Source organism: Vulpes vulpes, chromosome 16 (assembly GCF_048418805.1).
Source record: "Vulpes vulpes isolate BD-2025 chromosome 16, VulVul3, whole genome shotgun sequence".
NCBI classification, from domain to species: Eukaryota; Metazoa; Chordata; class Mammalia; order Carnivora; family Canidae; genus Vulpes; species Vulpes vulpes.
This window is the reverse complement of record NC_132795.1, coordinates 26,203,025-26,221,742: the sequence shown is the minus strand read 5'-3', so window position 1 is coordinate 26,221,742 and position 18,718 is coordinate 26,203,025.

The following is an 18,718-nucleotide window of genomic DNA, read 5'->3' as shown; positions in this document are numbered from 1 at the left end:
AGTACTTTTAATTTAAAGTTTTTGTCCAAATCATGACTGTTTCTTTCTCATGAATACTTGTAATTCTAAGGTTTAATCTTCTTCTAAGGTTTAATCTCCACATTCCTCAGATAACATATATCATGCTCATTACTTGCTCCCTTTGGTCAGCATTCTGGGAATGTTATTCAAGCTTTCTCAACCACACTGATTCAATTTTGATCTATGTCACTTTTGCTTTTAACCTTTCCTGCAGAGATTTCAATTTTACTGATGGGGTTCAGGACATGCTACCCCAAAATATAGTACCTTGGTATACTGAATATTTTAAGCTGAAAGAGTTTGAGAAAATGACAGAAACAGAAAGGTCACCCTGATTTCTTTCCGCTTCAGCCTTTTCCTCTGGAACAGGCCATAAAATCCTCATGTGAAAGGTGCCCTCCGTATACTCACAGGAAAAAACATCTTCATCTCTGAAAACAAAGGGACACAAGGAAGAATCTTAACATGAAGGGCTTGCTAAGTTTCCTCTACTTTACTACAATTACCTCATACTCCTCTACAATTGTCCACTTTTCATCAAAACTAGCATGAAAATACACAACTGTTTCTTTCGGTCTTCATTTCCTTTTTTTTTTTTTTTTAAGATTTATTTATTTATGATAGAGAGAGAGAGAGAGAGAGGCAGAGACACAGGAGGAAGGAGAAGCAGGCTCCATGCCGGAGCCCGACGCAGGACTCGATCCTGGGACTCCAGAATCGTGCCCTGGCCCAAAGGCAGGCGCTAAATCACTGAGCCACCCAGGGATCCCCTGGGTCTTCATTTCCTAATAGAATCTCCTATGTCATGTAAATCCTATATTAAATAAATGTGTATGCTTTTCCCCTCTTGATCTGTCTTTGCCAGTTTAATTTTCAGAACCAGCTAAGAACCCTAAGAGGGTTGAGGAAAATGTTCTCCTCCCCTATACTTCAGGTATCACTAAAGGTTCTTTGCAACTCTTTCTTATCTCAGGCCATCCTTCTTAAAAATCTCAGTTTCTTGTCTGTACTACTTGTTCTCCTTTTCTTATTCTGTCATCTTGGCTGTCTATGTGACATACACACACATTTTCTGATATTCTATTTGCTAGGATGGCCATAAATCTCAGTTTGCCCAGTATAGACCTAGATTCTGGATGCTGTCCTATGTAATTATCAACAGTGCCCCTTTTTATTCTCACAGGTGTCCCACTTGATATGATAAATTATATGCTTGTCCCAGGAACGTCAAGCATGTCTTCTAAAAGTTTCTTTTCATCTTTTTGACTAAATGTCAAGAGCTTTCCTTTTTTCTGAATATTAATTGAAGTATTTCCTTTGTAACTGTTCTTTTCTCTTGTTCTTCAATATTATTTGAAAGATCTATTTGTCCTAATGTTTACTCAGCCATAAGCAAAAAAAAAAAAGATCTTCTGTGTTCAGTGTGTATTTGACCTTAGCTCTATTTACAGAATTTATTACCTCTTTGTTATTTTAATTATTTCTGTACTTGTTTTGCTATATTCAGACTGTTACAATGATTGTCCTAAGCCACAAAAGTACAAGTGCATACTCTAAAGTCTCTTTTAAAAATACCTTCTACCTTTGAATAAGTGTGAATATAAATTCTTTCTAGAAAATACCCAGAACAGAATGATTTCTGTTCCAATGGGAAAGATTCCATAAACTCATCTCTTTCAGGTGGTAGATATATATTATATATATTAGATATATATTAGATATATATAATATATATCACACATGTGCATGCACATGTTCCCATATTTAGAATCAGATTCTCCTTGCTGGTTATTCCTGTGGGTCATAAATATGAATTGTCTTCAGCTGGATCTCCTGATTTAGCCATACATTTTAGGGAATTAAGAAAATCATCAAAAGAGTGAAAATATCACTGGGAAAGAGAGAGAGAGAAAACCTCAATGATTTTCTAATGTCTGTTAGCCCTCAAACACTCTTTATGATTACCTGCTCTAATGCAATAAAATGCTCAATAATTTTTAAATCTCTCTGAGACTCAGTAGCAAAGTGGGAGCATTTCAAGACAACAAAGAGAAATAAAATGTACTTGAGGTTGACATATGAACTACGAATCTTACTCAACAAAGGAAAATTCCCTTTGTGTTATTATATTCCTAAGATTTTTCCTCCCGAATCATATCATAGCTATTCAATATTTCTAAGCTGATTGTACACATCTATTGATGGACCTTTAAGCATTCATGTCTCTTTTCTCTTGTTTATAGCCTATGAAATGGAATAGCAAACAATCTCCAAGAAAACATTCAAATTTCCTTAAAAATTTGGCATCATCAGAAACTTTGTGCTTTATATTGGTATGAATGAGACCTCTTATTGTAAAACCTATTCACTATTTTGAAAGCACAGTAATAGAGTAATAGAGCATACAAAGAAAGAGAGTAATAGAGCACAGAGTACCAGAGAAATTTCTTATTGAGACATAGCTTTAAAATGTAAAGTGAAAGATTTTTGTTTTCTCCCTTGAAGAAGTTCTATAATAAAATTTCACTGAAAGTGTTTGAGTCCTTGAAGAAGCCCAATAAATATGAAACCTCTCTCCCTTCTGAGTTCTCAACAACTGAAGAGATGAAAGAGTTAATATGGCAACCAATCCATTACATTTATTGCTGTAGAAGATGAAGAAATGTGGCTCCATGTGTTTTGGCTGAGTGGGCCTGATAATACTAGTGATGGGTGAAAAAGTTTCCCCAATGATATCCATACTGTCATTCCCGGAACCTCTGAATAAGTTACAGTATGTGACAAAAGGGACACTGTAGGTATGGTTAAGGCCATATACCTTCATATAGAGAGGTTATTCTGAATTTTCCATGTGGGCCCAACTAAATCCCGTGAGTTCATAAAAGCAGAGAACTTTTTCCAGCTAGAATGAGAGATGAGGCAAGATAAACAATTTGGAAGATTTGAAGCCTGAGAGGAACCTAAGCCACTGATTGGAGCCCACATGGAATGCATAAGGAGGGATACAGGCAACCTCTCTGAACAAAGACTGTCTCTGACTGACAGTGAGGAACCTGATCTCAGTCCCACAGGAACTAGATTCTGCAAACAACCTCAATGAATTTAGAAGAGGATTCTTCCCAGAGCTGCCACATAAGAGCCCACTGGCCCACTACCTTCATATTGGCTTTGGGAAATAAGGAGCAGAGAAACCAGCCAAGCCAAACCAGACAACTCTCCAATCAACAGAAACTGGAAAAAAAAATATTGGTTTAAAACCGTAGTAATTTGTTATAGCAGCAATAGAAAACTAATATATTAGAGAATGACATTAATGAACAGATTTGTTCACCCACATCTAGAAAATTCTAAAAGAGGGCAAGATCCTAAGGAGTGCACAAGCCCATTGAAGAGGGAGCACGTATTCAGGCAGCTGCAAAGAAATAAGAGAACAGGCAAAGAAAGCATAGGAAGTCTTGTTTTTCTCTGCATATTTACCTATCAATAAATGATTATTCTTTCAAGGGGAGAAAAAAAAAAAAAAAAGCAGAGACCTGGGATAATGTTGACTAATATCCTTTCCTAGGAAGGTAATATCAGGAAAGGGGAAGAAGCTTTCCCCATTGAAATACAATTTAATTTCAATTTATATGTATATTTTGAGGTTAAAAATGTTAATGACTGATCAACTTTTAAAATATACATAGATTATATATCTGAAAAGGACTTTATTATTGATTACAAGTGGAAATGTCATTTTTTATTTAAGCTGGACTTTCTTCTTATCATTTATGCTGTATGTTTTATTAAAAACATAATATTTAAAAAGAACAAGATTAAAAACTAAGAGAAATTGTATCATTACACATGTAATGAAAATATTATTTTCCCCAGAGATTGCCAAATTGAATTTTCAGAACTATATATTTATTGAAATATTTTAGAAATATATTTAATATTTACCACATACATTACCATTCAAAATTCCAAATTTTATGTCAACTCTAAATGAATCTATATTGCTTATATCAAAGTTACAAATGGATCTAATTAATTTTACAATTAACCTATTATAACATGAAGAAAAATATGTGACCTTCATTAAATTTGTTCATTATTTAGTTTCAGATTATAGAAGAACTCCTTTTAGCTAATAAAGCCTTCAGTCCCAAAAGTTGATGGTATAAAATAGTAATTAATTAGCACATGGAAATGAAATGCGTTGACATAATAGTGCAACTCATAACTTATGCTTATCTATAGGATTCTATTCCATGTGTAATATATAGGCCAGTATTTTATTATTATTTTCAAATGGACATGACAAATACTATAATTAAACCTTAAACAATGTGCCCTAAGCATGATTTTTTTCAGGAAAAATAGTTTTTTTCAGAAAAATATATTCATGTTTCTTGTGTGTTTTATCCCTTTTAATAGTGATGCATGAGATAAGAGGAAACCCAGATGTATTAGTATCAGTTCACTTACAAATTTATATAAAATATTAACAATTCTTTTTTTACAGATGCCCTTACTAATGCCATATAAGAAAAATATGAGAGAATGATGTATTTTACTATTAAAATAAGAACAAATTTCTATCACTATCACTGATCACTTATTTAAAAAATATTGCATGTAAGAACACTGGTCTAGGTCTCTGCTATCCAATATGGTACAGAACTCCATGTGTCTATTTAAATTCAAATTAATAAAAATTAAATAATATTTAAAAGCCAGTTTGTCATTCATATTAGCCACGTTTCAAGGACTCAATGGTTACATGTGGTTAGTAGCTGTCATATTTGACAGCACAGGTATAGAATATTTTCATCACTGCTAAAACTTTTATTAATACTAGCCTGACTGCTGAAGACTCAAAACATGTAAGACAAGAGTACTTGCACTCAAAGCTCTTGAAATAGAGTTTCAAATAAATACTATAGATAATAAATGCTGATCTTAGATGTCATTTTGAACCAAAATAACAGGGTGGAAGTGTGGTGGGCAGTTAGATTGTTGTGTGAGGCCTGGGTCCCGCAGGAAGGGGTGGGGAAGGAGTGCAGATGTTGGGAGGGAGATGTCAGAGACCTGCAATTAGGCATATCCTGCCCAGATGGCCAAGGAGAATTCTAATATAGAGCCCACAGGATGCACTTTAGCGTTGTGGTTTGCCAAAACTCCCCCCTACAGCCTTTCTTCAGAGATGCTAGGTAATAAGACAAAAGAGCTTCACACAGGCATGCCAAGACCTCCCTTCATGGTCAGCTATGGGGAAGGTCAGAGGCCAGACGGAGCTCCTCAAGAAACCAGATCAAACCAAATAGACACAAATTAGGAAGAAAAGACCCTGCTTTTTCCCCAAGTAATGAATATTTCACCTCCTAGTCAACAAAAACCCTGGGATCAATTCCGTTCTGAACACTTGAGCCTCTCTCAAGCTGCCCACTCACCTCTCTTGTGAGAGTCCTCAATAATCTTTCTGGTCTCTTGCCTGAATTCCTTGCTGTGAGAGGAGACTAAGAACCAATGCTGTACTGTCCAGGCTGTAACAGAATCATCTGCAATATGTGGGATTAAAGAGTCATAAAATTTTATTTTCATTATATAAATCTGTGGAAAACCTTTCCTGTCTTCCTTTTTTGACCTTCGGTCACTCTCCTATCTTTGACAGTTAATGTAATCTCTTCAATCATTTTAGGATTGAAAGAGGAGAAAAGAGTAAGAGAGAAATGGAGAAAGAACTTCATGCAAGTTCAGCTTCCATGCTTGCCTCTATAGATGTTCCACAAGACCATGAATGCAGCGCTGATATTAATTACCTGCTGAAATAGGGAAAGGGAAAAATACAAGGACAACCACAAATACATACCTCAGTAAATATTTTTTCCACAATGAAAAACAAAAGATGCTTCTTTGTTGTACTTACTATCTTCCTTGTTTTTCAAGGCCTTCCTAAAGTGAAGAACTTTCTTTACAAAAAATGACAATAGCAGCATTTATATCATTCTTCGTAATCTCCTCATTGAAATAGTGGAAAAGAACCATAGGAACATTAACAATGAATTAATGTAAATGCAAATCACCATAAATGACACAGGCTTGCAAGCGGAAGGTCTCCCAACTGTTTACTCTTAATACTATGGGTGGAGGAAAAAAAGCAATTGCAATCATATCTCTAGTGTCTGGTCTAGTTTCTAACATGATTAAAAGATTTCATGCATTGTGTCCTAAAGAGAAGGCAATCAGAAAATAATTTTATATGCTGTATATGCATGAATGTCACCATATTAATACTACTAAAGGCACAAACTCCAATTATTTTTTTCCTTTTCCAACTCCTCATGCATTTAGTATTTCTTCCCTAATAAAACAGACTGAAACAATTTTTAAAGAAAACAAAGTAACATAATGACTTCTGAAATTATCTTTTAGTATAAAAATTATCCTAATTTATACATTTAACAGATAAAATTTACATGATCATTTGAGAAGAAAATGTTAAGAATCTATTTGGAGCTGGTAAAATGATATGCAAAAGAAGAAATATATTTGTATCATTGTGATGGAATCCATAATGAAGAATAGTAAGCAATTTAATGATGTATAAGGATCTGAAATGTGAATGTCTTTAAATCAATGCAGAAAATAGATAAATGCTTTGAATGACGAGTAAGGGATAAAAAATCAAATCCTGATAGATTTAATCAAATAATAAATGAAAGCAATCACAATAACTTCAATGATGAAAAATTACAGAATAGATTTTTCAACAAAAATAAAAACCGATGGCAATAACGATCTATTTTTATATGCTTATACATTTGTGTTTTCCTTAGCCACTTAGAGGAATAAGTAATTGTATTTTGTAGCATAATGGGCATAAAATAAGTTTTTGTGTGGTAAATTGACTTCAGAAAAGTAAAAACAAAAATGTATTGTTCTTTGAATGTAGAATGTGAAATTTATTTCCAAGATAAAGAGAAAATACCATAACTATTTTATAGCTCCCGTAAGATTTTGTGAAGGACTAATTTCACTAAACAGTTGAACAGGACAGAAGAAAGACACAGTAGGTAAAGATGACCTTGCCTATCCTTAAATAACTGACATCTAAGATGATTTTTTGTATTGTACTGTTCATTGGCGTTACAAAGAACAAATAGACGTGATGATTTCCAAAGCCAATTGTGGGTTATTGTAAGAACAAATGAATGCGGTCCAGAAGAGGAGCAGCCCAGCTTGAGTGAAGTAGATGGTTTTTCAACACACAGAACAAGTGGTCTTGTCCTGTCTTTACAACAGCAGCAGCAAGTACAATGTGTTCTTTATTCAACTACCCATTATAATGGGTATCTTTATAATGGATATCATTTCCAACTTGGGTTTTTTTTGTTTTGTTTTGTTTTTTTGTTTTGTTTTTTGCAAATTTCACAAAAGACTATACCTAACTGGTTGGTAAGTCATCACCCAGTAAAGAATTATCTATTTCTTAATCTGTGCACATCACTGGCCACCAGCTAAGCCATAGATGACTTCCTTTTGATGGGTCATTGATTGAAGCTAAACAACTATATTAGGGTAATGGATTCAATTTATGGTTTATGAATAAAGACAGCTTGGAGATGATTTTCTCAAAAGAAGGCTGTACAGATGGCACTAAAAAAACTGAGTTTCTGAAGACATAAAAATCAGGGCTGAGCCCAATGCAGCATGAAAATTCTTCGGTATGAAAATAAGAAAAAATAATTTATGAGTCTCAATTTCTTCATACGTTAAATGGAGATTCACCAAAATATTTCCTGAATGTCTACCATGGGTTAAGTACTGTTCTGGTCACTTGGTAAATATCTTTTGAACACAGGTGACAAATACAGCCCTCATGGAGTTTACATTCTGATGTGAGAAATAAAGTAAATATGGGTTAAATAATAAAGAATAAAGTATATTTAAAATGATTAAATGTAATGGAGTAAGAAAGATACGTGTAGGGAAAGACTAGGATAAGAAGGATTGAGGGTGCTTGGTGGGGTGTTGCAAATACTAATGGGATGACCATGTCATCAAGCCAGTTGAATAAAGACTTGAAGAAAGTGAAGGACTTAGCTCTACCAGCAAGGTGGAGCAGGAAGGTCTGCACTGAAGGCAAGCAACAGAGTTTGACATAATGGCCCAGAAGATGCCAAATTTTCCAGAATATTTTTATTTTTAAAAATACAAGTTATTTCAAAAGTAATTTTCCTTTTGGGAGGATGCTTCTACTGTGCTGGTGCTCTAAGCTCAAAACAATCTAACTACTACTTTTTTCCCCAGATACCCTTAGACTAAACAGTTGCCATTCATTCATACATTCTTTTCTCTCTACTATAAGCAATCCCTGCCCAGCAAAGGTAAAGTATCAAAAATAGTGCCTTCTTGACTAGGCTCCATGTCAAATGCTTTCTGCTTTCTATTTCATTGTCTTTTTTTTTTTTTTGAGATTTTATTCATTTATTCATGAGAGACCCACACAGACAGAGAAAGAGAGAGGCAGAGACACAGGCAGAGGGAGAAGCAGAGGGAGAAGCAGGCTCCATACAGGGATCCTGACACGGGACTTGATCCCATGTCTCCAGGATCATGCCCTGGGCCAAAGGCAGGTGCCCAACCACTAAGCCACCCAGGGATCCCCGAATGAAGTCTTTCTTGATTTTCAAACTACATATCACTTTTTTTGTTGTTAACCCACCATTTTCCAAAAAAAAAAAAAAAAAAAAAAAAAACCCACCATTTAATCATTAATTCCACCTACAACATTAGGGAAACACCCGCTATGTAACTAAGTATATGCTGTTTATTGAAGAGACAAACATGAGTAAAAAGAGTACTTAACCTATTAGTACTATTAAATAAATTAAATATTTTTTTTAAATATTAAAAAAAAAAAGTCGTAGGGGAAAAAAGAGAGCGGGAGGCAGACCAAGAAACAGCCTCTTAACTATAGAGAACAAACTGGTGGTTACCAGGAGGGAAGTGGACGGGGTTGGAGTAGGTTCAACAGGTGCTGGGGATTAAGGAGGGCACAGTTGTGATGAACATTGTATGGAAGTGTTGAATCACTAAATTGTACACCTGGAACTAACATTACACTATATGTTAACTAACTGGAATTTAAATAAAAACTTTAAAAGTATGCTTCCTTTTGCTCCAACGATTTCAATGCTACAGATTTTCCCTACACACATGAACTATACATGTTCACTGCAGCAATAATATGTGTCTCTCCTAGAAAAGTTAATATGTAAAATTAATTAAAATTACTGTTTAATTAATGTAATACTCTCTAATGTAAATATGTCATTTCCACATTTTAATATAAAATGTAATTTTATCTTAAATAACAATTCACCTAATAGTCTGTACAGATTCATACCATTTTTGCCAACAAAGTCTGTTTTCCACATGTTTATGTGTGTGTGTCTGTACAGGTATTGTTCATTATAGAATACACACCAAACTATTTGTGGTTAGCTCTGGGGAGTGGGATTCCCAGGGATGATAGAAATATACTTTCATTTAATATCATAACATTTTTCACCGTGAATTATTTTATTTACATTCATCATTATGTAATGAATCCTGCTCTGCAAAAGTATAAACAATATAAAACAGTACAGAAAGGATAAGCTGTTTGACTTTAGCATTTAGGAGATCTATTTTAAGCTGTCCTATCTTCTCATTCAGTAAAATACATATGCAAAACAATATTCCCAGGTCAAAAAAGAGTCCACCTACTAAATTTTAGAATTGTCATGTCATATAATAAAGTATTTTTAATTGAAAAATTCTCTACTTCCGTGTGAAATTCTAGAATAGCTACTCTTCTCTCTTCACAGTTTCCTTTTTCTATCTTTATAAAGTCCAAGCCAGGTAGAAATGTTCGAAGGGAAGACTTTAAGCCTTGATGTCATTTCAGAGTTGATGATCAACCATCAGAGCATCAGATTTCACAGGGGCTCGAATTCCCTACAGCATTTGGCTCAAGCTAAAGGGCCTTTTCTATTTCTGATAATATCAAAATGCACACTACTCGCCTACTTTAAACCAGACTTATCTATGTGAACTTACACCTTGGCAGCCAGCTCTAGACACTTCTCCACTCACCAATGGCTAAAATTCAAACTGCCAAGGAGAATCTCTCATTGTACTCTGACACACAACATGTTGACTTTTCTGCTTCACTAGTAAATGAAAATGAAATTACCCAGAGGGTTTCCCAGTCCGAATGCCATTCTGTCATTCTTGACACTAGAAATTCTGTCTTCTTGCTGCAAAGTATGGTAGGGATATTCTGTGTGAATTCCTAGGAGCCTGCTAGATGGTTCAAAATGGGAACCAGAAAATCCTCACCTTGTTTAAGGATTAAAATCATTTAGAAGATGAAGAACTTTAAATAATTCTATATTTTCAAATTTCAATATGTGGAAATGAAAAAATCATGACATTGCAGTTATCAGGTAATATTCCGTATAATTTAAGGGGAAAAAAAATGTTGAGTTCGGTCAAAATCCCAGCTGATAATTCCTTTCTTCTTAGAAATTGGTTAGATCTCTTGACAAAGCACCAAAACAGTTCAGATTTCTTCCATCTCATACAAGTAGACAATGTATGAACACTACGTATCTATATCTTAAAATCATTTGCTTAATATCCAATTAAGATATTAGAAAGTATTATCTACAAGAGTAAGACGTATAAGCATACCACTAAATAGTGACTATAATTCATAAGGTTCTGTGAGTCATTTTAAGTGCTCTATGCGTTACCTCAGGTTCTCCTAATTTAATCCTCAAAGCTTCTCTATATGTGTAGCAAGAGCTATTTTGAACTTGTGGTACAGAGAGTTTCAATGATTTGCTCCAAATCATGCAGCTTAGATACTGCAAGCAGAACCTTATCCCAAGGGGTCTGTTTCCAGAACCCAACTCTTCATGTCAAAGTGCCCCTAATATGCAAAGTGCTGTCATTGGACTTCTTGAGGTGAAGCCACCGGTATAAAGGAACTTAAGAGCTCCAATGGACTGTCCATGGAAATGAGAACACCTGGAGGCAATATTGCAGAGGCCTGGTTTTTACTGAAGAGTTCTGCAAGGATCCTCAGATAACTGCTTGCGATCCAAGTGAGTTCTAACCTTACATCTAAGGAAGGATATTGTCTCCTCTAAGTTTGGGGCTTTATAATAACAATATACATGGAATTACAGTACAATGGGTTTCTGCCAACTTGCTAAGTGAAAGCGCTAGTAAAATGTCAGGATTCCCCTTTTCCATGTTCTACATATTGAACAATCATTATAGTAACCAACTGCATAATGCACATTGTTGTTTTTTTTTTTCAATTCACTGACAAAATACATCATGAAGAATAGCTACACAGCAGCTGGTAATTCTATATCTGAAATATGTGTAATATTCTTGGATCAAGTACTTAGGGAATTCTCATGGTCTGAAGCACAAAAACTTAGAGAATCACCCATTAGATTTTTAAACTACTTTAAAATGATCTACCTATAACCAACAGCTGGTTCTCATCGTGCCTGCCAATTTCAATGAAAACTTTCATCAACAGCCTGCCTTGCCTTGTAAGCCTATTGCTTTTATATTCAAATCTTCAGCAGAAAAAGTCATTTGAGAGCTCAGGGCTAAAATGGGTGTGTTTTGTAACTAAGCTGGGAGATTGATGGTCATCCTAGCCCCCAATCTTGCATTTGTTTCTTCTAAGAAGTCTCCTTATATCTCTAAATCACTCCAATTATCTTTTTTTTTTTTTTTTTTTTTTTTATTTATTTATGATAGTCACAGAGAGAGAGAGAGAGAGAGGCAGAGACACAGGCGGAGGGAGAAGCAGGCTCCATGCACCGGGAGCCTGATGTGGGATTCGATCCCGGGTCTCCAGGATCGCGCCCTGGGCCAAAGGCAGGCGCCAAACCGCTGCGCCACCCAGGGATCCCTCACTCCAATTATCTTATATCTCGTATCTTCTCTCCCATTCTTTCCTATTTCTTGTTCCAGCTCTAACAACTAGCCTTCCTGCCTCTTTTCCTCTTTTTGCTTATTTCCAATCCCTTGCTTTCATTGTCACTGTCATAATGGTTTTCATTCTTACTGCTATAAATTCAAGTAGCACTCAAAAGTTCTGAAGTCATCTCCTCATTGCAAACTGAACAGTAGATTCCAAAAATCTTAAGCAATATATGATTTTATTGATCATTCTCTTCTTGAACAATTCCTTCATTGGCTTCCAGGAAACTACACAATTTTGATTATCCTTTATCTCTGATAATTGTCCTCAATTTCTCATGTTGTTTCCCTTTTCTTCAACTGCTCTGTGAACATTGTTGACATCTAAGTTTCCTTTATTTTTTTTTCTTGCACTCCATGGTTTTAATTCATACCTGTATGTCAATGCCTGAGAAAGACTTTTATGGACTGTCTCCCCCAGAAATCCAGACCATATCCCCCCCTGCTTCCTATATATCTCACTTGGATCTCCTACCTTCATCTTAAATGCAGCATACCTGAAATTAAAATCCAACACCAAATCTCTATTACCTTCATCACTCATGCTCCCTTTCACAAGCCTGCTGCTTTGCCTGCTTTGCCCATTTCAGTTAATGACATTACTATTCACCCAGCCACTCAGGCTAGAAATTATAAAGTCAGGTTTGATTTTACATTCTCGATACCCTTCCTCACCAATTACACTTCCAATCAGTCTAAATATTTTTACTCTTGTACTCAGGAGAAAAAAAATATTTGTCTTTCTATTGATATTTTATTCTCTCCAAATAAAGTGAAACAATGTCCTAATAATTACTACATTATTACCGCATTGTATTACTACCAAGAGGGGTAGTGCATTCCCAAATTATTAATACTCTGTATCTTGAATATTTTGATGATGCCTCCTCATCTATAAAACCAAGTCTAAAGTCTAGACATCTTGAGGCACTGCATTCAAAATTATTAATAATCTGGTTCCATGTGCATTTAGTTTTATCTACTGTAATTCTCTCTCACATGTTTTTAACTGAAGCTTTTTTTACTTTGAGACAACTGTAGATTCACAAGCAGTTATAAGAAATAATACAGAGATCATCTCTACTCTTTATCCAGATTTCCTCAATGGAAGTTTCTTGCAAACTATAGCACCACGTCACAAGCAGGGTATTAATATTGATATATTCACCACACAGGATGCTTCCATTGACACAAGGATCTCTGATGTTGCCTTTCTATAGCCCCACACAGGTCGCTCACATCCCCATAATCTCCTTAACCCTAGCAGCCAACTATTCTGTTCTCCATTTCTATAGTGTTGTCATTTCAAGAATGTTGTATAAATGGAGTCATACAGTATAGAACCTTTTGGGGTTTGCTTTGTGCATTTGGCATAATTCTTGGGAGATTCATTTAACTCACTGTATGTATATATAAACTACTCTCTTTTATTGTTGAGCAGTATCCTATGGTAGGGATGTACCACAGTTGGATTTGTTATTCACCCACTGAAAGACATCTGGGTAGTTTCGAGATTTTTAGCTATTCCAAATAAAGCTGCTATAAACATTCATGTACAGATTTCTGCATGAACATGAGTCTTCATTTTTCTGAGATAAAAGCCTAGTGGTAAAAAAAAAAAAAGCCTAGTGGTGCAATGGCAGGTTTGTATGTTAGTTGCAGTTCCAGAGTAGATGTACCGTCTTACATTCCCACTAGCAATGCATGGGTGATCCAGTTTCTCTGCAAGACAACCACCATGTGGTGTTGTCTTTATTTTCTACATTAACCATTCTACTTAAACCTTTCTACATTAACCATTTAGCCATGTGTAGTGATATCTCATTGTGTTTTTAATATTCCTTTCCCTAATGGCTAATGATGGACATCTTTTCATGTGCTTGTCATTTATATATCTTCTTCAGTGAAATCTCTATGACTTTTGCCCATGTTTAATTAGATTGTTTTTTTATTACTGCATTCTCAGATTTAAAAAATATTTTCTAGATACTAGTTCTGTGTCATAATTAAGCTTTGTAAATATTTCCTCTCAGTCAGTAATTTGTCCTTACATGCTCTTAACAGAATCTCTCACAAAGTAAATTTTTAAAATTTTGATAATTTCATTTTTTTTTCCTTTTGTGAGTTTGCTTTGACTTTAAGCCTAAGAACTCTTTGCCTTGCCCCAGATCCAGATATTTTCCTATATTATTTTTCTAAAACTTTTATGGTTTTGCATTTTACATTTAAGTCTGTGATTCATGTTAATTTATATAGGGTGTGAGACTTAGACTGAAGTTGATTTTTCTGTCTACTGACGTCCAATCTTTCCTCCACTGAATTGTCTTTCATCTTTGTCGAAAATCAATAGAGTATATTTGTGTGAATCCAATTCTAGTTTTTCTATTGTTTCACTGATCTTCATATCTAGAAGTCTTGAAAACAAGATTTCTTGGTTGTTAGTTTCTTTAGCTCTAAATGAGAGATATATGTGGCAAAACAAAAAATGAAAAACCAAACAAACAAAAAAACTCAAGGAACTTACCATTATATCATTGCTTCAGGACTGATGTTCCCAGTCAGTTGGCCTTCTTCTCTACATCTTTGAAAGTTTTCTTAGATTCAATTCATATTATATATGTCCAGGAATTTTAGTTGTACTTAGTGGAAGGAATACTATTTCATATGTTTTATCCTTTATCTTTACTCAAACACTATAGTTCTCTTACACTTCCTGCTTCTGTCTGTTTCCATGAACATCAATCAATTTTCTTCTTCCAATTAAATTCACTTTATAGATTATATATATAACACTCAAAGAAATTAAGTCATGCAGTTAGAATTAGACACACTAGAAATTCAAACACAGAATTATAGGACTATTAACGGATTTTTCTGCCATTACAAGCTCACAACCCATGTTTGCAACAGAGACTCTAGGTCTTACATAATGCTTTGAATAAATTTCAGAGTACACACGTATGACCGAGACTTCCCCAGCTGAGAGCTTTGAGCCCTTAGGTAAGTCATTAGTCATTTAAATTCTCTGAATCTGTTTTCTCCTCTATAAAATAATAATAGGGATAATGATATATATTTTGCAGGTTTGTCTCATGAGTAGTAATAATAAACATAAATCACATATTATAATGCCTACCCCAGAGGCCTTATTCAGTATAGGGTAGTTAGAGGTAGTTATTATGGTGATAGTTATAGAGGTAGTTGTTCAGTATAGGTCTTTACACTCTGCTACTACCTGCATAGTGTAAAGAATAAAATGTATATAATGGGAAATCTTAAAGATACAAGACACCTAAGCACTTAATAAGGAGCCTGTGCCATTTCTAGACACTCAAAATTGTTTCCCAGTTCTAAAATATTCAGCCAAGAGCATGAGCCTGAGCAGATTATTTATATATCTATTACTGATGCATTATGATTATTTATGTGTTCACTTCCCTCATTATGTTACACACTTATCACAGAATAGAATAATTCCTTGACTATCTGTGAATATCCCTCAGGATCTTACAGATGGAAGATGACTAATTAATAATTATCATGTTAAATTGAATTGATATTTTGACCATCTACTCTTCATCTTCACACTTTATAAAATTACAACCTGACACTACACTGACTAAGATATTGAATACATTTGAGATCAAGAGCAAGTGCTGAAAATATATACCCTGCCCTAGTCTAAAATCCCTGATTAAAACTCTGAGCACAAACTAATTTAATAGTACAATTAGTCCTGGAAGTGATTAACTATTTATAAACAACACTAATGTTGCCAGATCCCTTACAAATATTAACCATTGGGATTTGGAAGCAAAATGTTTGAATTCTTGAAATTACTGAGAATTCCTGAAATTAAATATATATATTTCAGTGCTTGATTATTTCCTACAGGATCTAGAATATATATAATTCTTGTATCCTATAGCAAATAATGAAACACTGAAAAATACCAGAGAACACTATTGGCTATTATTTGAAAAATATAGCATTAAGACCTACTAAAGAGTTCAACAGTGCTATGCAGAATCAATTATGTATTAAATTGCTAAATGTTTATTTTGCTTCCAAAACTTATTTTTTGGAATAGCCTCATGTGATCTATGTGAAATATAGTATGCTATGTAAAATACACTAAAATGTACACATGAACTAATTAATATTTATTTTCTTTCCAAGATTGACTTAGCATTATCAGCTGATAGACCTCCGAACACACACTTATAACATGGCAAGAGCTACAAACAAGATTGACTGATGAGAATAGATCTTGACTAAATCTCACATTCTTGGAATTGTTGATTTTACCCTGTGACTGCATGTTGACATTCTCTGATCTTATTTTCAACTTGACTTCCATTAATTCCTTTTAACCAGTAACATTTTTAAAAAAGATTTTATTTATTTAGCAATGAGAGACACAGAAAGAGAGGCAGAGACAGAGGCAGAGGGAGAAGCAGGCTCCATGCAAGGAGCCCGATGTGGGACTTGATCCCCGGACCTGGTATTAGGCCCTGAGCCAAAGGCAGATGCTCAACTGCTGAGCCACCCAGGTGTCCCTAACCAGTAATATTTTTATGTTGATTGTTCAGATTTACACTCAGATTTACACTAAAGAAGATTATAATACGTTCTCTTTTTTCCTGATTTCTTGACTGATTGAGATTTATAAAGGTATATATACATTTTTCAAGTGATGCCAATAAAATATTTCCTAATAAAACACTAAACAACTATCTGGGGACTACATTCAATATTTTTCCACTTATGCAACATAATTTAGATATGCCATAAGTTTTCTTTCAAAAAGTGTTATAAATTACCATTTTGAAAAAATAGTAATTATTTTCATAAATGTGGACACCCTTATTGACATATCTCAAAATATGCATTCATTTAGGGCCTAAAGATGAGTAGTAATTATTTTATTCATTCATTCATTCATTAAAAATATACTAGGGGCAAAAGAAAAATACACACACACACACACACACACACATACTAGAGGCACATGGGTGGCTCAGTCAATTAAGCATTTGATTCTTGATTTTGATTCAGGTCATGATCTCAGGGTCATGGAATCAAGCCCTATGTCAGGCACTATACACAGTGGAGAGTCTGCTTGTCCCTTTCCCTCTGCTCCTCCCCCCATGCTTGCTTTCTCTCTGTCTCAAATAAATAAATAAAATCTTGAAAAAATATATACCAGTTAATAATGAGATTTTGTAGATTTTTTTCTGTGTCTTACTTTAAAGAAAAATAACTTGCACTCATACAATATTGGGTATAAGAAAAGTATGAACTTTTGAAGTAGGATAGTTAACTACTGCCTCCTATAAATGGTCTTAAGTAAGTCACCTAACATTTGCTAGATTTAAATTTTTCTCAGCTGTAAATGAGGCATTGGAATGAGTTTTAAACTATGTCCTGTTTTAAAATCATTTGAGTTAATAAATTCATTAGTGATTAAAAATAAATGATTAGGCATTTAAGTATTATAAAATACTTATAAAGTATTCACTTTTCGAATTTCTACTTCATGTCAACATACATATCTTTTAGGATATGAGACAAGCTACTTAAGGCAGAGTATATAAAACATATATGCTAAATTCAATATGGAATCCTTCAAGATTCATAATTTTTAAAAATATTTATTTATTTACTTATTTTAGAGAAAGACAGTGTTTGCAGGGAATGAGGCAGAAGGAGAAGGGGTTAGAGAATCTTAAGCAGAGCAGACTTCCCTGCTGAGCACAGAGCCCGATGTGGAGCTCAAACTCATGACCCTAATATCAAGACCTGAGCCAAAATCAAGAGTCAGACACTTAGCCTTCTGAGCTACCCAGGCACCCCTCAAGCTTAATACTTCTAATAAAAAATTATGACAGCATCCAAGACACTAATTACAGAAAAAATAATGACTTACGGATCAGTAGGTAGAAGATCTGGGGGGTAAGCCACTGATTCCTCAAAACTTATTGTCATACAATATCTGAAAATCCATATTCCTAATGAAAGTAACAGGACTAACACAAGATAAAGTCTAATGAATATGTGCAAGAAACATGAACATAATCACTTAATGGTCTTATGAAATTATATGCCTAAATGCTAATGGGATGTTAAGTGAATACGCTGAGGAAAAACAGGGTTGCTCAGAAAAGACCTCACAGAGGAGGTGATATCCAATCAGTGCTTAAAGGCAGTAAAGGTCATGAATGTGTAGAGAAGTAGCTACTACAGGCAAAGAAATATACATGCATGGAAGCATTAAACCCTCGCTGGAACAGAGTATCTCAGCAAGGTTTTGTTTGTTTGTTTTTTAACAAACCCAGTTAGAGTCTATACTGAATGCGGATGATGACATTGAAATGCATCCCAGGTAGGTTAAATATAGGCTCCATAATCATACTTATCCTTCAGTAACTTTTAAGAATGCAGAGCAAGTGGCATTAAAAGTCAAATTATGTGGATTAGAGATGAGATTTTAAAATGTGAAAGTTCTTGAGAAAGAAATCAAATACAAAGTACCTACTAAATATGACCAATAATTGGTAACTGCATCTATTCTTTAAAAATAATTTTTGTGAAAGGTGTAATTTGCTAAAAATAAGTTCTTAAATAAAACTAACTTTTTTTTTTCATATACAAT